Source organism: Gymnoscopelus braueri (genome assembly GCF_963280865.1).
Source record: "Gymnoscopelus braueri genome assembly, chromosome: 22".
Taxonomy (NCBI): domain Eukaryota; kingdom Metazoa; phylum Chordata; class Actinopteri; order Myctophiformes; family Myctophidae; genus Gymnoscopelus; species Gymnoscopelus braueri.
In genome coordinates, this window is record NC_137624.1 from 41,229,244 (window position 1) to 41,253,379 (window position 24,136).

Here is a 24,136-nt window from a genome sequence, read left to right on the forward strand (position 1 = left end):
ACACCCGTGAGGGTCCATTTGGAACGCCCTCAAGGAACCATGAGGGTCCCTGGACCACACTTTGAGACCCACTGGTGTAGCAGAGCGTTTCCGCTGAGCACAATATCAGCACCCTGACTCAGTTTGACCAGAATGAAAGAGAGCCTTCGTTAGTATCATTGGTAACGCCTGTGAAGGAAGTAAGGAAGAGGACCAATTTCTTTCCAATATGGCTGCTTGTGCACAGAGCCTAAAGGAGCAAAACGAAACATTCAACCACTAGATGTCACACTTTTACAACACGTCCGTGACATATGGTTGATTATTTCCCTGTCGACCTCTTGTAAGGCAGCAAAGGCAGCGATCCCGTATAGTCTGCAACATGGTGACGCAACGGCTGCCTTACAAGAACATATTTAGGGTAAAAAAAAATAAAAAAAACGTACCCGACAAAATCCCATGGATAACGGCTGCAGTGCACATATGGCTTACAGAGGTAAACAAACCAATGATTCTGCAGTTTTTACATCCAGACAAAAGTGTTAAATTATTATTTCATAATATTTTTTGGGTGGGGGGGGGGGGAAGCAATACTTTAAAGGGACAGTTCACCCCCCCAAAAATACTTATCTTCTATCAATTACACACCCCACCCCATGAAGCCTTGAATTGATGGAGATTGTTTAGTTTTTGTCGCATTCCTAAGCCAATAATTTGATGGCCAGCGGACCGGTATAGGCAGCGGTTCCGGTCGAAGACACAAAGGAGACTCTTTGTGTCTCCTACCGGAACCGCTGCCGGTCATCAAATTATTGGCTTAGGAATGAGACAAAAACTAAACAATCTCCATGAATTCAAGTCTCCATGGGGTCATTTTAGGGGTAGGCTACACTAGCCTTCCTGCTTTCGTGTATAGAGGGGCGGGTTTAAAATCAGCGCGGAGAGAATGCGCCTGATCCCATTGGTTCACCGATCTGTCCGTCAGCCCCCGCCCCGTCAACACAACATTACGAGCGACGCCCACTGCACTCTGGTTGGTTGGGGAAATTAAACACTTCCTATACCGGGTACACCGACGCGCTGGTCCAGGCTTTTATTTTTTAGCAAAACTAAACAATAAAAGCCTGGAGATCGAGGCTATATTTTAGGGGTGAACTATCCCTTTACTTCCACAATTTCTTAAAAGCTGTGTGGATGCATTCATTTCTAATTATTAGACATAAACATGGTCATAATTCATATTCTTTAACACTGCACTTTAAGACTTCTGGCAGGCGCGCGGGAAGATTTTTTTTGAGATTTTTTGGGGGTTTTCTGTGTTTTTCCCCACACAAAAAGGCAGAAAGACAGTGCAAACACCAGGTTGAAGTTCATCCATGACCGTAACAGACTGCTATGATCCATAAAATATATATATATTATAAAAAATAAAATAAAATAAAACTTTTTTTTTTTTTTTTTTTTTTCTTCCCATCACCAGGGGGGCTGCTCCCATCACCAGGGGGGCTGCAGCCCCCATAGCCCCCCCCTTCCCGCGCCACTGACTTCTGGTGTCTGCTGCTTATGAGCAGGAGAAGTATCTGCTCACCCTATCATTTCAACAGGTCAATCCGTAGGTCCTAAAAAAAAAAACGAGCCAGACCTCCGTTGCTGCATGTTGTCATAAGATGTTACTTTGACCATAATTAGGTGCTTACATGCTCATGTGAACCCGAGGTATGTGCTCGATCTCTGTCAATATGAACATGACATTTGCCCTTAATTCTTTTTCTTTCTTCTTCATCTTTTCTTTTGCGATTGCATCCTATGGGAAAGAGAGAAGAAGAAGAAAAAACATTTACGGCCCCAAGAAAGACTTTGTATCAGACAAACAAACCTTCACCCTAACAGCAGTTTAAAAAACAGAAAGTGTAACTTCAAAAAGACCCACAATGAAGAATAGAAGAGTTATTTTGGATGAAAAAGAATATTTCTGGCCGCTGCACCGCGAGGCAGCATAAATAAACGTCTCACAGCGCGCCAACGTCAGACCGGCGTGGAGTGTGGGCGTGCGACAGTGCCGCGTGTTAGGAGAGAAAACAGAGGCCTCCGCATGACATCCCGCACGCTGCCCAGCCACCCAGCTATTCAACCCCCCAAAAGCCCCCCGTTTCTTTTTCCTTCTCAGCATCCAAGAGAAAAGGCCTTCTTCTCCTGTTTGGTTTGCAGAGCTTTTGATGAGAGTGTGTGTGCGTGTGTGTGTGTGTGTGTGTGTGTGTGTGTGTGTGTGTGTGTGTGTGTGTGTGTGTGTGTGTGTGTGTGCACTCTAAAACGCTCGCTGTTCCTTTGACTCTGAGAGCGTGCAAATGTAACCAAACGGACCCTGATTATTATGTATCCATTTTGGTTACATTTGTATGCTCTCTGAGTTACAAATGGATACAGCAATCTTGTTTTTATTATGAATAAAAGGTTATTTTAACCAGTTTGTATGTAGACTATGTTAATACAATATGATCTGTATGGTAGAGTTTATACAATAACTAGTACATCTGTATGGTAAAGTATGTAAATACTATATAAGTTATACAATCTGTATGGTAGAGTATGTTAAATTAACATACTCTCTACAGATTGTATAACTTATACAGTAATACAATATAAATTATACAATCTGTATGGTAGAGTATGTTAATACAATATAACTTATACAATCTGTATGGTAGAGTATGTTAATACAATATAAGTTATACAATCTGTATGATAGAGTATGTTAATACAATAACTTATACAATCTGTATGGTAGAGTATGTTAATACAATAACTTATACAATCTGTATGGTAGAGTATGTTAATACAATAACTTATACAATCTGTATGATAGAGTATGTTAATACAATAACTTATACAATCTGTATGGTAGAGTATGTTAATACAATATAAGTTATACAATCTGTATGATAGAGTATGTTAATACAATAACTTAAACAATCTGTATGGTAGAGTATGTTAATACAATATAACTTATACAATCTGTATGGTAGAGTATGTTAAAACAATATAACTTATACAATCTGTATGGTAGAGTATGTTAATACAATATAAGTTATACAATCTGTATGATAGAGTATGTTAATATAATATAACTTATACAATCTGTATGGTAGAGTATGTTGATACAATCTGCATGTTAATACTATTACTGGTTGACGATAGTGCAATATCTGCCCTAGCCAAGTGGTTCTCAAAGTGCGGTCTGGGGACCCCCAGGGGTCCTTGAGTGGGGTTCCAGCGGGTCCCCAGCAAAATGAGTTGAAATAGCATCAAAATCAGTTTAACCACTTTTAACTTCTACTACAGTATACACCAGCCATTTTAAAATAGCAGATCTACAAGCTGACAACGTGTTGCTTGTAGATCTGCAATAAAAACACCCCCCCCCCCCCTTGTTTTCTTAAACAAATCAAACCCTGGGCATTTGTACTGTTAATAACTTGTGATTTAAAGTTATACAAGCAAAACCACCCCAAAAACTATCTGTGAAAAAATAAGAATAAGGAACAACTGCTGACTATTATGCGCGTGCTGCGAAAAAAACACAAAAAAACACTGAAGCAATAGCCGTTTTGTCCATTTCATGTTTAACTCATTAAGACCGGTAACGCATCTGTGACATTTTTTAGATTTCTTTGGCTATTCAAAAATAGCTGATCTACAAGCTCATAGCGCGGCACTCTGTGCCGCGCTATGAGCTTGTAGATCTGCTATTTTTGAAAAAGAAATTGTGAAAATGTGTGCAAATCTTTGAATATACTGTATATATACAGTATGTATGTTTTAAGGCGAACATTTTAACTCTGATCTGTGTTTCTAGGGGTCCCTGGAACAACATATTTTGAGATGGGGGTCCGCGGCCAAATACATATAATTTTGGGGGTCCTTGACATGAAAAAGGTTTGAGAACCACTAATAACTGCAACATAAGTTTAAAAAAAACAACTTTTAGGATTTAGAAGACATTTTTAGAATCCCCAGAAGCAAAGATTTGAGTTATACAAATGTTCGCTTTGCACACATTTTCCAAGATTTTTCAAAAAATAGCAGATCTACAAGCTCGTAGCGCGGCACTCGGTGCCGCGCTATGAGCTTGTAGATATGCTATTTTTTGAATAGCCAAAAAAAATCTTAAAATGACACAGATGTGTTCCCCGGTCTCAATGGATTAATGACACATTAGCAATCTGTGGCGTTTTGGAACGGTTGCCAGTGGGAACAGCTCTGGGCAGATGGGCCCGACCCAGACGATGGATTCCGTTGCCACATAAATTGCGTCTGGCCATCAGAACGGGGAAGAGGAACGGCTCTGACAGTGTGTCATGGCTTCTGGGCTGCGTGCGGGACGCGCTGCCAAGAGCAACACTTCTTCCTCCACGTTTCTGTTCCTGTTTTCAGGACGTTGAATGATCGATTCAGATGTTGTGTCTCACGTTAGAACTATTAGTCAAAAGACAATAAGAACCTACTTATTGTTCTGGAGGGGGGGGGGGGGGGAGCCACTGGTCACTGACATACGTGCTGTAATTCAGATCACTGTCTTGTTTTAATTCACCACATTAACCCTGGTGTCCCTATTTTGGGCAGAAATAGTGAATTATTTATTAGTATTTCCGCTAATTTTAATTCGACACCATCATACAAAGTATAAAATAGTGCTCAAGTGGTTCATTTAGGTTTACCTCCCATTGCGTACAACTAAATAAGAATTAGCCTTTCAGATGTAATATCATGTTCTGAATGAGTGACCTTTCACAGGGTTTTAAAGCTCTAGTTAGTTAGTCAGTCAGTTAGTTAGTTAGTTTGTTAGTTAGTTAGTTACTTAGTTAGTTAGTTAGTTTAGTTAGGTGGTTTATTTCAGTCATGATTAAAAATAATAATAATCATAACATAACATAACATAACAGTTGCCAGTACAACTTTGTCAACAAGATGACTATTTGACTGAAAAGGTATGGGCTGAAGCCGAAGCTCATTTTGCCCACCTTATTACCATTATATATATATTATATATATAATAAAATATCACAGTAGCATAGAGAAAACAATATCTAGCATAAGCTGTAGGCCTAAAGACACATTTAAAACCTGTCCATGTTGAATTTGTTCCATTCAGAAGTGTAGCATCTGCTTTAATAAACAAAACCATGTCAGTGCAATGCAGCATTGGTATCACCGTACATCTTTCCTTATCTGTGGTGTTGTATTTTGAATGTCCGGCATGTGTCCCATAAAAAAAACCCACAAAAAAACACAAAAGGTAAACAAAAATATTATTGAGGGCCCTTTACAGATACAGACAACTGCTAGATTGCAGTTGACAGAAATCAATAGGAATTCTGCATATAGTGACATTTTATTTCACCCAACAATTACTCAGGGTCAGCGTTGCCATATTTGGCGAGAGAAACAAGCAACCAGGTCTATGAAAACAAGCCCAAAAGAAGCGACTAATAGGCCACATGAGCACTTTAAACCTATATGCATCGGCTATTTGAAAATAGCTGATCTACAAGCTCACAACGCGCTGTGAGCTTGTAGATCGGCTATTTTTAAAAACATCTTGGGGAAAAAGGGAAAATGTTGAAAAAATTTCAACAACACAAATCTGGTACGGGGGTCCCTGGCGCAAATTATTTTTTAGATGGGGGAGGGGGGTCCGTTATATTAAGATGGGGGTCCTTGATATGAAAAATGTCTGAGAACCACTGGTTTAAACAACATTAAGAAACAAGCCCAAAACACGCATACCGCAACTACCAATAATTTACAAGCAACTTTACAGAAAAACAAGCCCAAAATCGCTTATAATAAGCAGACATGGCAACACTGCTCAGGGAGGTCCCCCCCCCTCCTCTTTGCGACCCCCCTCCCCAAGAAAGTCATGAAATAGATACTGCTTTTTGAGACAAAGGGGTTCAAACCATTAAGTGGTTATCCACAACAACAGGGGGGCCAGCCTGTAACAAGTGTATCTATGGTGCGCAGACAGTGCCAAAGCTGCGGCCTCATTCTCTCCCTCTCTCCATCCACACAATTGACTTGTCATGTATTTTCCAGCTAATTAGCTCTTTTAAATCAGGGGTTATGTAAGGCTTGAATTGATAAGAACATTATGGTAAATTGACCGTATAATGCTGCCATTCAATCAGATACAATGACCTCCCTGTAGCTATAATCATGATTAATTAAACACCGAGCACAGGGAGAGTGCTATCTTCCCAGCATGCATTGTGGGGGGTGGGGGGGGGGGGGGTGATGGTAGGTAGCACTGCTTTCTCTGTAACACTACCGTGTTTGTTCAATCGTCGGAGGGGACCACACACACACACACGCAGGCACGCAGGCACGCACGCACGCACGCACGCACGCACGCACGCACGCACGCACGCACGCACGCACGCACGCACGCACTCACACACACACACACACACACACACACACACACACACACACACACACATATAGTGTTGATTATGACAGAACATTTTTATTCATAGTCTTTTGAATCAAATTCCATTAGTTTTAGTCATATTTTAGTCATCTGAAATGTTTAGTCTAGTTTTAGTCGACTAAATATCATAAGATTATTATAGTCGACTAAATCTACAGTTGATTTTGTCGACTATAATGTATTTTGGCTACAAGCTCACAACGCGTCGCAGTGCCACGCGTTGTGAGCTTGTAGATCTGCTATTTTCAGCATGCAACACCGAGCGCAACCAAACATAAAATGACTAACACTAACATTTTAGTCTAGATTTTATTTGTTGACAAAATTGCCAATATATTTTGTCTTAGTTTTAGTCGTCGTAGCTTAGTTCTTATTTAGTTTTCGTCAGTGAAAAAGATAGTCGACGAACAGTCTTCGTCATAGTTTTAGTCGACGAAATCAACACACACACACACACACACACACACATATATTTGAGATTCACCGATTTAGAGCGTCCTATATTTCATAATATAGCGCTGCCTTCATCCGAAGTGCATTACATTCACACACCAATGCTGGAGGAAACCATGCAAGGCAGCAAGCTTCCCGTCGGGAGCAGTTAGGGGGTTCAGTGTCTTGCTCGAGGACACTCTGACACTAACCCAGGGGGGGGGGGGGGGGGTTGGGGGGAGCCGGGGATCGAACCAGCTAGAGAACCTTCCCAAGAGGGCTGCTCTACCTCCGGAGCCACTGCCATCACCTCTGCAACTACTAGTGCCACTTATAAGACATGTCATGCTGCATGCTACATGGATCTCTCTCTCTCTGGCTTCAGTCTGCCGGAGCTTAGAGAGCGCTCTCTCTCTCTCTCTCTCTCTCTCTCTCTCTCTCTCTCTCTCTCTCTCTCTCTCTCTCTCTTGGCCTCTCTGAAAGCACTTGTCTCCATGCATTGCGGCCCAGTCAGACTGACAGCTAATGGTGCTGTGTAGCATGAAACAGGTGCTATACCAGCCCCCCCCCCCCCCCCCCCCCCCTCCTCCTCTTCACCGCAATGTCTATACGGCCTGGCGGCTTAATTCACTGGCCATTAGCCTGGAGATTTGTTATTTCTCACTTCCAGAGACACTGACAGAACGCATTTCGCCACCAGGACAGCTCCTCTCCCCACAGGGAATTACAATGATGATGCTTCTATACCGGCTTTGAACACCGTTGTTGTTTTATACCGGCGTTTAGGTCTTTCACGGCATCATCCACCAAAGCAAATGGAACCAATGGACCCATTTGTACACTCCCAGAGTAAAGAGTAGTTCACCCAAAAAATTACTATCCGCCGGTCATCAAGTTATTGGCTTAGGAATGCGATAAAAACGAAACAATATCCATGAAATCAAGGCTTCATGGGGTGTGTAATTGATAGAAAATGACTCCTTAAATTAACATTGAGGAAATACAGATTGTTATTTCAATAGTACATTGTTTTTTAGACTGATGCTGGGTTATTGGTTTACCTGCGGAGATCCTTGAGGCACTATTACATTGTCTCTGATGTGCATTGATTCTATGTATGCGATTAACTTGCTTATTGTGAGTCTCTCTGGATAAAATGAATGCCTATGCATTGTAAAATGTTAGGATATTACAGTGTAGATTTGGGGGACCTCCAAAGATTAAAATACATGTATCAAATGGGTGTTGCAATGGATATTTAATGCATATTAAACTGTGGGGGTCCTTGAAATCTGAGAGGGTTGGGTGTGGGGGGGGGGGGGGGGGTCACGGTACAGAGGGTGCAAATTGGTTGAGAGGATTTCCAGTCATGAGGATCCAATGGATCCTGATTCGTCAATCACTTTTCAATTAGCAAATGAGCAGCAACAGGCGAGGTAACAACTGCTCCTATTGACTGTGTGAGCACCCTAAGAAGCTGAGGTGGCACCCGGCATGATGACACAGCACTTCTATAGTGGAAATGATCCACTTTGTTCCACACGGAGCACTGACAATCATTTCAATTATTTACCATTATGCAAATGTGCAAGATTGTGTTTTTAAAGACCTAAGGGCCGATTCTAAAAAAATAGTTTTTAGAAAAACGTATGTAGCCTATGCTATATCAGTGGTTCTCAAGCGTATTCGTGTCAAGGACCCCAAAAATTACATGTATTTCGCCGCGGACACCCCCCCCCCCCCCATCTCAAAATATTTGGTTCCAGAGAGTCAGGGACACCAAGAAGCAAAGATTTGAGTAACAAAATATATATTCAAAGATTTGCAGAAATGTTATTTTCCCCCCCAAAAATAGCAGATCCATATGTGCTATTTTTGAAAAATCCTGACACAAGCTCATTAAATCTAAAATGACACAGATGCTTTCCCGGATTGAATGGGTTAATATTTGTAGGTAATGCCTATACTTGCAGGTTTTATGGATAAATCAATCTGATGGCACAATGCAGAAATGTTTTTTTTTTGTCAGTTGAGGTGAAAGTTTCTTTGTGTGGTTTGCAGGGATTTATCAAATGTTTGACATTTACTCTGTGGTTCCACCAAAAAAATCTACACATTTTGATCTATTAAAGAATGTGATTATTTCTTTCTGTTAATCTTCAGGTAAAAAAAAGAGCAGATCTACAAGCTCTTCTGGATCTGCTACTTTTGATACTTTTGTGTGACACTGTAGTACGATCAAGTGCGGCATTAATTTAAGAAGAATTTTTTTTTTAACCGGGGGGGTCCTTGAAATTATAAAAGGTGTAGAGCCACAGTCTTAAATGTTTTCTTCCTCCTCTCCTCTGTCAGCAGCTTTGACCTTCTCTCTCTCTCTCTCTCTCTCTCTCTCTCTCTCTCTCTCTCTCTCTCCCGCCGTGTGACAGAAGCACCGCCGTTGAAGGACGAGCCGATTGGCTGACACTGCAGCTTCCTGCCGCGCGGCTCCTGCAACGATCGTTTTGCCAAGGTGTGAGAGGTCTGGTCGCCGCGCGGTCCGCTTGATGAAGAGGAGGAATCGATGGAGTGAGGAATGATGAAGAAATGAGACGCAGACGGACAGCGGGCGGAAACCACCCTGTCACATCTCCTAGCACGAGGAAATTTCAATCTACTCTGAGATAGACCGCTGATCGATAATTAAGTACGGGAATATTTAACCAATAGCGGAATACATTTAACTTGTATATAGTCACTCTATTCATATATCAAATCATTGCTTGATCATTATTTTTGACAACCCTTGAATTCAATGTTTAATTTACATGTTATTTATGTAAAGCTTTTAAAAAATAAAACATTTGTATTAAACTATCTCAATTTATTTTCCTCTAAATTTAGAGAAGCCAAGAATTTTTTAACCCCTTTCTTCTCCCAATTCAGTTGTTATGCCAATTAACCCTCCTCACACGTTCCTGTGTCGCCACTGCTGTTCCACTGCTGTTGTATCCATGGCCAGTAAGGAGCATCCACGGGAGGACGTATACTGTTGTACCCTACTGGCTCACCTGCCAGTAAGGAGCCTCCACCGGGAGGACGTATACTGTTGTACCCTACTGGCTCACCTGCCGGTGAGGAGCCTCTACCGGGAGGATGTATACTGTTGTATACCCTACTGGCTGTACTGTAGCACCTCCATCCTATATAGTACAGAAGTCCTGACGTCACTCGTTCATCCCCTGGGTCGTAGGAGTAATTTCTCTATGGAGAATAACATTGGGTCATCTTAGAATCGTTTCATATAAGAATGGTGGTCCAAAAATAAACAAACTGTCTCGGTGATATTGTCAGGGAGGAGGTGGCTCTGTATCGTTTATGATAGTCAGTCACTCATATTTGATACAGTCTGTTTCTAGCGAAGATGTAACTAATTTGGCGGAAGTAAGGTTTTCTCACCGTCAGTTGATGCTTCAGACCCACATTTGTTTATTTTTGGAACACAGTTCTTATTTGACGCGATATTAAACACGTCTATGGGAATTCAGAATGGGGGAAAAAAAACACGACCCAGGTAGGATGTGTAAATTACGTCAGACTTCGGTGCTCTATACTCCCCGCCCGGCTTCCCTCTCACGAAAATGCCCCGTTGTGTTTGTAATTGTATAGATGTTACTCATCCAAGCCGGATGCACTGCGGTGAATCTGAACCTCTGGGCTCTGTGGTAGTGGACAGGTCATTTACCCCCTGCGCCACCTGAGCGAACGCCTGTTCAAAAAAAAATCATCAAGGTCATGCTAAATAATAGATGAAATACATTCCATTATTTTTCTTTCAGCTTTATTTATCCAGGTATATGTTCAATGAGCAGCAGCAGCAACACCGTGCCTTCCTACAGTATAACACAATTGTCACCAACAACCCCCTCTGTCTTATACTGCCGGCCCTGCACTTCAGGTTAAGTGCCTTGCTCAAGGTTCATATCAACGCCGGTGTGGGTTGAAGGAGAGATGAGATTGAACCCTGAACCTTCCATGCCACAAGCGCCACCCTCTAACCTTTAGGCCACCGCTGCAAAAATCATCAAAACAATTCAGACCAGACACAGAAATGACTCATATATGGAATCCTACAGTGCTCTGTGGTTTATGTTTTATTTATGTTCTGTCTCTCAAGAAACCATTATTTCCACACAAATGACCCATCCTACCATAAACATAATATTAAGTTACGTTTGATTTGTATTTAGGATATATGTAGTATGTAGTATATTGTTTAGACTGATGCTACAGAATATGTTCTTCTTGGTTTACCTGTGATCCTATAGTTTACTGAGGCACTACACTGTCTCTCTGCATTCGATGAACTGGACAGTACAGTATGTGTTTACCTTGTTTATTGTAAGTCGCTCTGGTTGAGAGCGTCTGCTAAATGCCTTATTTGTAATTGTAAATTGTTATATTCTCCTATAATATAAATTAGTATGAGTATTGAGTATGCATACATGGAAGAATAGCAGGACAAGATTATACAGCTTAAAGTGGAAATTGGTGCAGCATCTAGTGCAGTTTGTAGTTTTCCATCACTATCTCTTAAGTGAAATTGGGGCATCTGGTACAGTTTGTAGTTTTCCACCACTATTTCAAAGTGATATTGGGGCATCTAGTGGATTTTGTAGCTTTCCCCACAATTTCTAAGTGGAAATTGGGGGCATCCAGTGCAGTTTGTAGCTTCCCCCACAATTTCCAAGTGGAAATTGGCGCATGCAGTGTGTAGCTTCGGCCATCTAGTGCAGTTTTGTAGCTTTTCCCCACAAATTTCCGTGTGGAAATTGGGGGCATCCAGTGCAGTTTGTAGCTTTTTTCTCCCCACTATTTCCAGGCCCCGATTGATTTATTTCACGTTATTAATGAACTTTGCTGCAGTTCCACTTGTCAGGCCTGGCCTGTGAGGGTCAATACCGGGAGGAAACTTGATGTTAGTGGATCCAGCTTAAGTGATTCTGTCGCGCTAACGATTCAATATATCAGGATAAATGTCAGCTGCTTTTAATATGTTGATTATCCCGCTCGGCCTCATTTGCATAAGCACTAGCGTTTGCCAGGATGCAGGGCCTGGTGCCTCGGGCTGCAGAATGAGGATGTAGAATGACAGATGATGATGATGAGGATGATGAGGATGATGGATATTCCTCCTACATTTTTTGGGGGGTTAAATATTTAATGCTAAAGCTAGAGACATAATACACCACTGGTTCTCAACCTGGGGTCCGGGGACCACCTGGGGGGCCCAAATGGACTCTATATGTGGGTTTGTAACTCTGAGAGTGTACGAAATGGAACCGAAATGGAACCAAATGGACCCTTACGGGTCCATTTGGTTCCATTTTGTACACTCTCAGAGTTAAATTGACAAGGAGGATTTCACAGTGTATAGATTGGGGGTCCCAGATATATATATTAAAAAAAGGCATCCAAAGGGGGTCCGTGGACCCCCACATATCAAACTGGGGGTCCTTCAAATGAAAAGGGTTGAGAATCACTGAAATATTGACACCATGCACTCCTCGGCAATATTTTGTCTTAGATCATCAGTATTAATTAAAGTAGCCATGAGAAAAGACCATTGTTTATTATTAATCAATATTTTATATCATTCTTATGCTATTAAGATTATGCTATAACTATTATTACTGCTATTGTCATCATCATTGTCATTGTAAAAAATAATAGCCTTTAGTAGCCTACATAATGTGTTAAAGGAGAATTTTGGACTAAAGTTTTCTTACCTTTTCTATGACGTTATGATATCTTAGGATGAATGGTACAGTAGAAAATTTTCATAACTCCACCCCTGAGCCGCCACAGCTTAAAAGGTGAGCGGATAGGCCTTAGGTTAGATCACATATTTTAACTTTTTTTTTTTTTTTTTTTTTTTTTAGATCTGACGTTCATAGTGACAGAACACTATGCAACCAAAAAAAAAAAAAAAAAAAAAACAGAAGTCTCGCTAGACGAGATTGAAATCTCGAGATTTCAATCTCGTCTAGCGAGACAGTGTTCTGTCACTATGAACGTCAGATCTCACCAAAACAATATTTTAAAAAAGCTGTTAAAATATGTGATCTAACCTAAGGCCTATAAAACTTTAGTCCAAAATTCTCCTTTAAGCACCTCTAGCCGCTGTGTGTGTGTGTGTGTGTGTGTGTGTGTGTGTGTGTGTGTGTGTGTGTGTGTGTGTGTGTGTGTGTGTGTGTGTGTGTGTGTGTGGCAGGCAGGCAGGCAGGCAGGCAGGCAGGCAGGCAGGCAGGCAGGCAGGCAGGCAGGCAGGCAGCGGCCGGCATGTAAACACTTAAGGTGACTAAACTGCTGGCTCCAGTTTTCTGACCGCTTGCACAAAATCGGTGGAATGGATTGGCCAGGAGAGATTTAGTTGCAGGTGGCAGAGGTCGGTGGATTGTGTATTCTGTGCAGTCAATAATAAAGTTAGAACTTATGTCCACTGAAAGTTAATGAGCAATCACAAGGACCCTGCAAAGTCATTTGCATCTGAGCCTGAGCCGGCCGGCTTTTCACTTTGGCAGGAGAGAGAAAGCACTCAGGGGACACACCGGAGGGGCCGTGATGCTGCAAAGAGCAAAGCGTATACCTCACTGAACGGACCAGAAACCTCGTATCTCCATATTTCTATTGTATTATATTTTTTCATATATTAATCGGCATTGATTGATTGATTGATTGATTGATTGATTGATTGATTGATTGATTGGTTGATTGATTGAATACTTTATTAGCAGTTTGCAAAAAAAAAGCACAAGGAAAGTACAGTTCAAAATACAAGGTCTGCTAAGAGGATTTTAAACCCAAGAAAGCCTTGAAAGGCTTGTTTGCGTTGGGGTCCTTTGTACTCAATTCATCTAAACATTTAATGACATTTAATGGCATATAAGAGTGTCACGCGAAAGTAGCGGAAATAGCCTATCTTTGTAGATTGGCTATTTTCAACAAAATAATAATAATGATAATAATTGAAAGTGAAAGTGGACCAAGTGGTTAAGTGTGTCTGTGTTTTTTATTTATTTTTAATAAATATTGAACCAATTAAAAGTATTAACAAGAGCTTGTGACTATAATAATAACTATACATTGGAACACATGCAGGTTCTTTCTTCCATTTGCTGAAAATGTACGGCTTTTGACATACAAGGTTTTCACCCGACTGTGATGACAAGACTTAATTCCTCCTCTCTCTTAAGGCATTAACATTCATGTAACAAATTCAAATTCACATCAAGAGGAGAAGAGATGGCCGTGTGACAGTAGGCCTATAGCCTACATTTCTGAACACTGAAATAATATTTTCCAAAATATATCCTGTTGAAACAAAGTCACAGCTATCTAACTTATAAGGTAATTGCAGACCTACTGTTCCATTGAGTTGCCTATTATAGTGTGATGGCTTATTTTCTCTTATTTCACTTTGACCGTAGGCTATTCTCTTTGTTTGGTACGATTGAATAAACATTATACAATTCAAATAAAGTATTTCTCTTAGTTGTTATTTATTCATCTAAAAGTGTGCTTTGCTTATCTGGGGGCAACATCCAAAAGGGGCAATATACAAAACAAAAATTTTAAACAGCTAATATAGAAACAAAATAAGGTGTTATTGTCAGATACTCCCTAGAAAGTAGACAGAGCAGGAGCAGGATGTGTGAATGCATGTTATTGGTTGACACTCCCTAAGCAGGCTTCAGGCGCGCGCGAGCGGCTCTTTGAAGTCCTCAGGTTGCCCCGCCCCCCTTCCCCACAAACAGGGTGTTTAACTCAAGCTCCTTGTATTTGGAGGTAAAACAGTGAAATAAACAACTTATAACCTAACGTTTACACCTCATGGACGTTGGGGGAGAGGTGCCAGTGTTGTCAGAGAGTGGAAACTGCTCACAGACATGACGTGACAGTTTGAAGGAGAAGTTAATTAATTAATTAGCAGGTGAGTGACAAACTGAGGGCATTCTGCATGGTGAGTTAGCGTCTTCAGTAGCCTAGCAACCTATACACATAGTTAACTGCTTTATTGATATTTAATAGAGGTGAATTGTGTGTAATGTCGCTTCTATAATTCTTAATTGGTAAAACAAAAACCAGTCTGGATATATAGCACTGTTTGCTGTGTAGTGAATATCTTGTGTTTGTTTGCTGTCCTGTCAGGCAGAAACCTCCATATTTCAACTGTTTTTTTCTTCCCGCCCTGTAACTTAATCCCCTACTTAAATGGTTCTCAACCAGTGGTCCAGGGACCACCAGTGGTCCTTGAGGGGGTTCCAGGGGGTCCCCAGCTAAATGATAGATATTTAGGAACCAAATGGACCCAGCTTATGATAAGGGTCTTATGTGTCTGTAACTCTGAGAGTGTACAAATGGAACCAAATTGACCCTAACGGGTCTGGGGACCACTAGTGGTCCTTGAGGGGGGTCCAGGGGGTCCCCAGCTAAATGATAGATATTTAGGAACCAAATGGACCCGAATGATAAGGGTCTTCATGTGTCTGTAACTCTGAGAGTGTACAAATGGACCAAATGGACCCTAACGGGTCCATTTGGTTCCATTTGTACACTCTCAGAGTTAAATTAACATTGATTTTACAATATAAATCAGGGTCCCAGATAGAAATACCATTAAATGGGGGTCCGTAGCCTAATGCATGACAAACTGGGGGGGTCCTTGATATTAAAATGTTTGAGAATCACTGCTAGAGCCATAAAAGTCTTCTCTAATGTGAGTCCCAGGCATATCTTTTCAAATGGGGGTCAATTTGGGGGTCCTTGACATGAAAAGGGTTGAAAACCACTGCCCTACTACTTCATACAAGAGTGTCACACAAAAGTAGTGAAAATAGCCGATCTACAAGCTCACAACACGTTGCCATGCAAGCTTGTAGATCAGCTAATTTCACTATTTGTTCATGTTTTTCTTTAAATAATAATTTGGACATTCAATGTTTCCACCCAACAGCAAATTGCACACCTAGATTTCTATTTAATCTCACAATTTATTTCAAGGCATACCCTAGTCAGATGTCTAGGTGTAGCTCTGTTATAATGTGTGTGCATGTTTAAAAATGCCACCAGACAGTGAGGACAACATAAATCAATATGTGTACGGAAGAGAACCATCTTTACTATTAGGTCATACTATTTATTTGTTTGATACAATGAAATCATGAATGACTTATTGGTATCAAAATGTACGTAAAGAATGTACTTGATGTAACACAAGTAAAAGTACTAAAATGTTTGAAAATGGCAGATCTACAAGCTCACAACGCATCGCAATGCGACACGTTGTGAGCTTGTAGATCAGCTATTTTCAAATAGCCTAGGTATACAATAGGGCTAAAGTGGTTTTATAATGTAATGATTTATATCTGCAAAGTAACTAGTAACTAAAGTTTTCAAATAATTGTAGTGGAGTAAAAGTGCAATATTTGCCTCTGAGATGTAGTGGCTTAGAAGTAAAAGTATAGACAATTGGGAATACTCCAGTAGAGTAAAAGTACCTCAAAATTGTGCTTAAGTACAGTACTTGAGTGAATGTACTTAGTTACTTTACACCACTGCTTTCAAGGTCTGCAAGTGGAGAGCTAGCCATGATGTATGGAGGATGGAGATGACGGGAGACACCGCTGGAGGACTCGTCTGAGGATGAACCAGAGAGAGGGGGGTCTATCTCTCTATCCATGGGTTCTAAAGTTTGACCCCGGCCATCACAACTGATGAAGTCAAGTAGCGTAGAAGACGGCTCAAGGTAGGAACCTTTTTCTATTCTTTTCTGCTGCTGCTTGTGTTTTATACTGTGTGTTTACTAATGTGATTCAAGCTGTTCTATTCTGTTCCTGTCATTTTGGGACCGAATGACTGGGGTGGCAATGAAACATGTTCAATGACTGTTTCTGGCTCTGGAATTGAAGGTTGATGTGAATCTATACAGTTTGTATGTTGTGTTGTTTCTGTCGTTGAAGGCAGTGAGTTGTAACAGAGAACAGTATGTGTGTACAGTATGTATGTACGACAGTACGTATATGTTGGTCGAATATCTTACGTGTGAGTTTAAGGTAGAGGTTTTGGGCTTTGACATAACATCCATCAATTGCAAATATGCATTTGGTGCAGTATTGGTGAATGAACAGTATTGGTTCATGACTGGCTTGGTGGTCTATGTAGGCCTATTCTATGTAGGCTTAATGTCTATGTAGGCCTATTCCTCATGGCCTTTCTTTCTTTCTTTCTTTCTTTCTTTCTTTCTTTCTTTCTTTCTTTCTTTCCTCAGTAATATGTGTGTGTTGTGTGACAGGTTGGATGTATTGGTTCATATGATTGGCTTGGCAGCACCTCTGTCAATGTAGGCCTTTTCCTAAGACCTGCCAGCCTCATCCATCTCTATCTGTCTGTGACTCCGTGGTAGGTGGTCCCCGTAGAGGTCCACATTTCCGATGTGGTCCAGCCATGTGACACAGCGTCTCAGCCCCATACAGCACTGACTGCTGTATGGGAAGGACACTTCCTCTTCCTTGTATGTGTAGGACGTGTAGTGATGCATGACATTGTGTGTGTTCAAGCACCCATTGGTGCAAGATCGTGTCCTTGTGGGAGAATGTGTGGTTACCTGAGGCATAAAAATTATAATAGACAAAACAGCAGCTATGCAACAATATCCATAAACACATCAGTCGAGCTGATAACGTTTCGAAATACATTTTAACCCATGTCCTGCTTTCCCTCAGCCAGTCCTTTAAGGGATGACTTCAAAGAAAATAACTTAACTGGGAAAGCATCTGTGTCAATTTAGACATGTGCTATTTTTGGGCTTTTTTATGCCTTTATTGATAGGATAGTAGTCTGACAGGAAATGACACGCTGTCAGGCTACGCCAGTGGTCCAGGCCAAGTGTTTGCATTTTGTTTTATTGATTTTGAATTGCGAAAAAGTAATTCTAAAACTAAACCACTGATTTAGAAGGCAGTTGTAGAATCGACCTCAGGTTTTAATGGGTTAAGGTCTGCAGGGTAACTGCAACAGTTGCTGTGAATATTACCCAGGAAGCAGGTCAGTGGAACTCCTCCCCCTGGGTAGCGTGGTGGTCCTGAACATTATGGACTTTAGTAACTTAATTGCTAAGGTCGGAGCTATACATAATATACACTACTAAAAACCCTGTGTGCCATGTCATGCGAAAAGAGTGAAAATAGCCGATCTACAAGCTCACAACGTGCCTCATCGTGAGCTTGTGGATCTGCTGTTTTTTTTGCTTTTGTGTACGCTCGCTGTGCATCTGTAGAAGACTATAATGATAATAATAGCTGTCTATAAGAGGGTCGTGTGTGTGTGTGTCTGAACCAATAATCAGTGCCTTATGCACACAGAAGAACCTCCACACATGTGTTTTACACTTTATCATTATGATGTCTGAGATCCAGATGTTTTTAGATTTATTTTTGTGCTTTTTGTGCCTTTACTGATAGGATAGTAGTTTGACAGGAAATGTGGACGTGACACGCAGCAAAGGCCGTCGGGATCGGGACTCGAACCCGCGACGCACTGTCAGGCTACTTTGGAGCCTATAGGTGCCCGGACCACTACGCCAGCGATCCGGGCCACGATTCTTTTTTTTCATCTTCTTATTTGTGACGAATGTTTTGAAACATGTTTGTTGAAAGTGCTTAATCAGAAAATAGCCCTGCATATCTTTGAAGTGAACAACCACGGCCCATACCTGCCTGCATGCGTGCATGCATCTATGCATGCATGCATCTCTTTCTCTATGCATTCATGCATGGGGGATGTACTTGATCACAACGAGGCCACACTGTAATCGCCCCTTCCTTCCCTCACATCCACTGCTATGAGGATGCAATCTGTCCCGGCACACTGCGAGGCCCCTCCTCACGTCTGTGGCCCCCCTTGGCCCGTGTGGCCCCTCCAGCTCCCATACACCCACCAACACATACACACCCACACACACACACACACACACGCAGGAAACACAAGGACCTCAGGGTGCTGTGTTCTCTGAACCAGTGGTTCTCAATCTTTTTCATGTCAAGGACCCCCATCTAGAGAAATATTTATATATTTCAAAAATAGCAGATCTACAAGCTCATAGCGCGGCACCGAGTGCCCCGCTATGAGCTTGTAGATCTGCTATTTTTGAATAGCCAAAGTATAAAATATGGTTCAAGTGGTTAAAATTATGATTTTTTGCTGGGGACCCCCTGGTACCCCCCCAAGGACCCCTGGGGGACCCCTGGGGGTCCCCGGACCCCACTTTGAGAACTAATGCTCTGAACTATAGGGGCGGCAGTGGCTCAGGGGTAGAGTGCCCGGGTAGAGTGAACTGGAAAACCGCAAGGTTCCCAGTTCGATCCCGGGCTGGGGCGCTCCCCTAGAGTTAGTGTCGAAGTGTCCTTGAGCAAGACGCTGAACCCCTAATTGCTCCCGATGAGCAGGTTGGTGCCATGCATGGTTTCCTCCGCCATCGGTGTATGAATGTGTGTGTGAATGGGTTAATGGCACAATCAATGTAAAGCGCTTCGGATAGAAGCGCTATATAAATGCACCATTTACCATTTAACTATACATTCATAACAATGACCCTGCCATATAATACCCCTATGGAAACCTTATATGAGTTATAATATGTGGCCTATTACTGTATATATGCCAAGTTATATCGTTGCTGTCGGGTAGAAACCTCATATATCCATATTTAAACTTTTTGTGTTTTTTTGGGGAAATTAACGCCCTACTTGATCATACTACAGCGTCACACAAACGTGTCAAAAATTGCAGATCTACAAGCTCGAAGCTCGTTTTGAGCTTGTCGAGCTTCAGTTTTTGTCATTTTTTTTATATGAACCCTGAAAAGTACCGTATTTTCCGCACTATAAGGCGCATCTGAGTATAAGGCGCACCTTCAATAAATGTATTATTTTCATATATAGGGCGCACCGCATTATAAGGCGCATCTGCACTATAAGGCGCACTGACGGTGCGGCTTATAGTGCGGAAACCAAGGGAACCAATATTGATACATATATAAGGCGCATCGGATTATAAGGCGCTTCCGCACTATAAGGCGCACTGACGGTGCGCCTTATAGTGCGGAAAATACGGTAATGGTTTTGGACATATGAGTTTTCCACCCTAACAGAGAGATATTATTTTCTATTGTTAGTGACATCTTGTAATGGATGCCATAATATATACTGTACGCTCAGGATCGTATAAAGCAAAGTACAATCGCAAAGGAAATTATCATCATGTTGATAACGGCTCAGCATCATCAAAACAAATTAATTTCAAAGCAACAGAGGAAAAGGTCAAGAAGCTTATTTAATTTATTCTCTGTGTTATTGGTCACAAAATGTGAGCAGAGGCAAGAAAAAAAAAAGAAAAAACAATATAATTGAATAGATACATTATTTATACACTAATGATTATAAGAATGTGCTGTTATTATGCTACGTCATGCTAATGATCATAAGAATGTGCTGTATTATGCTACTTCATGCTGAGTCATTGGTTATAAATCATGTTCAAAAACACAAGAACGTTTATGATTTATTATTTTCATAGTGTTGAATGGCTCCCAGCTCATTTAACCCATTGAGACCTGGAACGCATCTCTGTCACTTTTTGATTAGAGCTAAAAAGCGTTATTTTATACTTTGCCTATTCAAAAATAGCAGATATACAAGCTCGTAGTGCCGCGCTACGAGCTTGTAGATCTGCTATTTCAGAAAAATCGTGAAAATGTGTGAAAATCTTTGAATATATATTCTTTTAAAGCAAACACTTTTAACTAAAATCTTTGCTTCTGGGGGGTCCCTGGAACAACATATTTTGATATGGGGGTCCATGGCCAAATACATATCATTTTGGGGGTCCTTGACATGAAAAAAGTTTGAGCACCACTGATATAGAAACATAGGTTTTTCAGAAAGCTGTTGGGATTTAGAAGACATTTATAGAATCGGCTTCAGGTCCTTAATTGGTTAAAAGCCATCTGAGGATGAATCTATATGGAAGCATATAGTTATATATAGGATATCAGATACACCAAAATACATTGTGTTCCGTTGGTTTATGACCCCCCCCCCCCCCAGGTTGTTAGGAAACAGTATCGTGTGCATATATATAATATATATATATATATATATAATACTAAGGATGAGACAGATTGCCCCGCTGCTCGCATCCTACAGGCCTCATTTTAACCCATTAAGACCGGGAACGCATCTGTGTCATTTTTAGATTTCTTTGGCTATTCAAAAATAGCAGATCTACAAGCTCATAGCGCTTGTAGATCTGCTATTGTCGCTAAAAATCGTGAAAATGTATGCAAATCTTTGAATATATATATGTGTGTGTGTGTGTGTGTGTGTTTTAAAGCGAACATTTTAACTCCGATCTGTGCCTCTGCAGGGGTCCCTGGAACAACATATTTTGAGATGGGGGTCCGCGGCCAAATACATTTCATTTTGGGGGTCCTTGACATGAAAATGTTTGAGCACCACTGATATAGCAACATACTGTTAGGATTTAGAAAACCTTTTTAGATATGTATTTGGCCGTGGACCCCCATCTCAAAATGTTTTGTTCCAGGGACCCCCAGAAGCAAAGATTTGAGTTACAAATGTTCGCTTTAAAAAATATATATATTCAAAGATTTACACAAATTTTCAAGATTTTTTTTTTTTTTTCGCAGATGAGCTTGTAGATCTGCTATTTTTGAATAGCCAAATAAATCTTAAAATGACACGGATTGCGTTCCCCGGTTTGAACGGGTTAATGTGCCAACGTCACGCCACTCACTGCTTTGTTACAGTCAAGTATGAGCGGCTTTTTATTCCGCTCCAATTTTTTTTATACACGTATATCTGTTGTGCGGCGAGTAGACGCTACGCCGTTCTGACAAGAGACAAATGTTTCATTCAAATGTTGCTTTCGCATATTGTGGAAGAAGTAATGAATTCCTGCCAGCGCGACGGGCTGGCGGCGGGGGCCTGGTTCAAACCGTGTCACGCCTGCAAGCGTTTCGGCGGAGCCGGGCGCCTGCACAACAGCAAAATTACATTTAACCCTTTAAGACCTGAGAAGATTCTAGAAATGTCTTCTAAATCCTAACAATTTTTTGAAAGAAAAACCCAAAATTTTTTCCCTCGATTTTTCAAAAATAGCAGATCTACAAGCTCATAGCGCGGCACTCGGTGCCGCGCTATGAGCTTGTATATCTGCTATTTTTGAATAGCCAAAGAAATCTAATGTGACACAGATGCGTTCCAGGTATCAATGGGTTAATGTTCCATTCACCACAGGAAAGGTGCATAAATCAGCTCTTTTGATTTGCATGGACTGTGGGGAGCGACCTCATCCCACACAAGAATAAACCAGGAGCGAATATGATGCCACGGGAAAAGAAACAATGTAATCTCAGGGCTTCTTAATAAAAGTAAGCAAGGGGCGGGGCGGCCATTTAATCCAGGCTGGTTGGCGTTATGTTGGCTCTGATGTCAAGTACATTATTAAAACAAAAAACCTCGCTCCCTCCGCTCCTGTTTTCATTTAAGAAAGAAAAGCCATTCTAAAAAGTTATATCCATTGTGTTTAAATATTACCAAAAGAAGTATCGCAGTTTCAAAACCACAGTGTGGTGTCAAATTTGGTCAAAACAACAAACAATGTTATTGCTTGCATCATCAGGGGAACCAAATTGATATTTCATATCAAATTGATTGATTGATTGAATACTTTATTAACAGTTTGCAAAAAGTACAGCGGTATGATTATACAATGATGCTCAAAAGGATAACACAAAAAGCCCTAAGGGCTTGTTTCCATTGTGGTCCTGCGTATTCAATTCATCAAGACATTTAAAGACACACAATAACATTCAAGAAATCATCAACGCTAGGAGCAATACAAGTATATGTACAGAAAACATTGCAAATTGCAGACAGGTGCTCTTTTAATGGCGGTTTTGAAGGAGGGTAAGGACTCGGAGTCACACCTTTTGCTGGATGTTGGTATAGGCAGGGCCATCCACATTCTGGTGGCATAACAGTAGAACAAATTCAACCCCATGTTTGTGCCGAATCTGGGTTGAATGAGATCAGTGGCACTTCCCTCTGGTGTTGTGCCCGTGTGTGTCTCTAATGTTATTTGTAGTTTGACAGGTACATGGGCATTAGTCCTTAGAGAATCTTGTAGACCAGGCAAGTTGCTGTCCTCTGTCCTCTACCCTGAGCCATCCCACCCTAGCATAAGGAAGTACAGTACTACAGCACATATTGTACTTGGGAGCCTGCATCATTATTTGTATCGGTAAGATCATTTGTATACAATTCAAATAGTTGTAATTAAAGCAGGAGTATTTCTACATACAGTGAAAGTAGAGACACACAAATACGGCTCATGGTTTCCCTGCGCACACACTCACACACACACACACACACACACACACACCCCACCACCACCAACAACATTAATCACAAATTCACAATGATTCCACCCAATGCATTTCCCCAAAGGCAAATTCTACGAATAAATAGAAATAATAAGACAATAAGTAACGCAGAGCTCTGTCAGCCCAGAGGCACCTCACTGCACCTGTAAGTGTAAATAACAACTAAATATATGTATGTAAGATGTTTGTGTGATGCAACACGTTTTTCATTTAGTGACGTGTAAAACTCATGTGACAGCTAGACTCGCTAGGTACTTCAACACAACTGCTGCAACCAGCTTCTGGTGCCACGGTGAATTATGTTTCTGTGAAGGGCCTGCATACAGTAAATAACATGAGATCTACGAAGATCATGAAGTTTTTTTTTTACTTAGTCTGCAATTTTTTGTTGAGGACGTCATGGATGACTGATGTCACAGTTGCTTTGTGCGGTCACATGAAGTCTCAAACATCAAAATTGGACCCTGTAACAGAGAGAGGTCTTCTGTTACCTATGTTTGCACATTTGATGTAACCCTTATCTATTGAGTCATGTATTAATTCGAACAGTCATGATTTTATTGTTGAAATGTTTGGTGTTGGTGAATCACGATGAGCAAGTGCAATAGTAAGTGTAATGTTTACAGTGCCACAGAGAAGTGCAATAGAGTGTGATTGTTAAGTTTGTTTGACTGAATGCTGAACAGTTCCTGTTGTGTGTTTCCAGCATGATTGGGCTGGACCATATCAGGATAGCA

At 41.1% G+C, this 24,136-nt stretch overlaps 1 protein-coding gene across 1 annotated transcript in view; it reads left to right on the plus strand.

The window, feature by feature from the left end:
• gpat3 (glycerol-3-phosphate acyltransferase 3) overlaps positions 1 to 9,546 on the plus strand; it is a 102,512-nt gene extending 92,966 nt beyond the window's left edge. Inside the window, exon 14 of the mRNA XM_080419238.1 lies at positions 9,325 to 9,546. The gene's annotated coding sequence lies outside the window, so the exon portion shown is untranslated. The remainder of the gene's footprint in view (positions 1 to 9,324) is intronic.
• Positions 9,547 to 24,136: the final 14,590 nt, after the last annotated feature.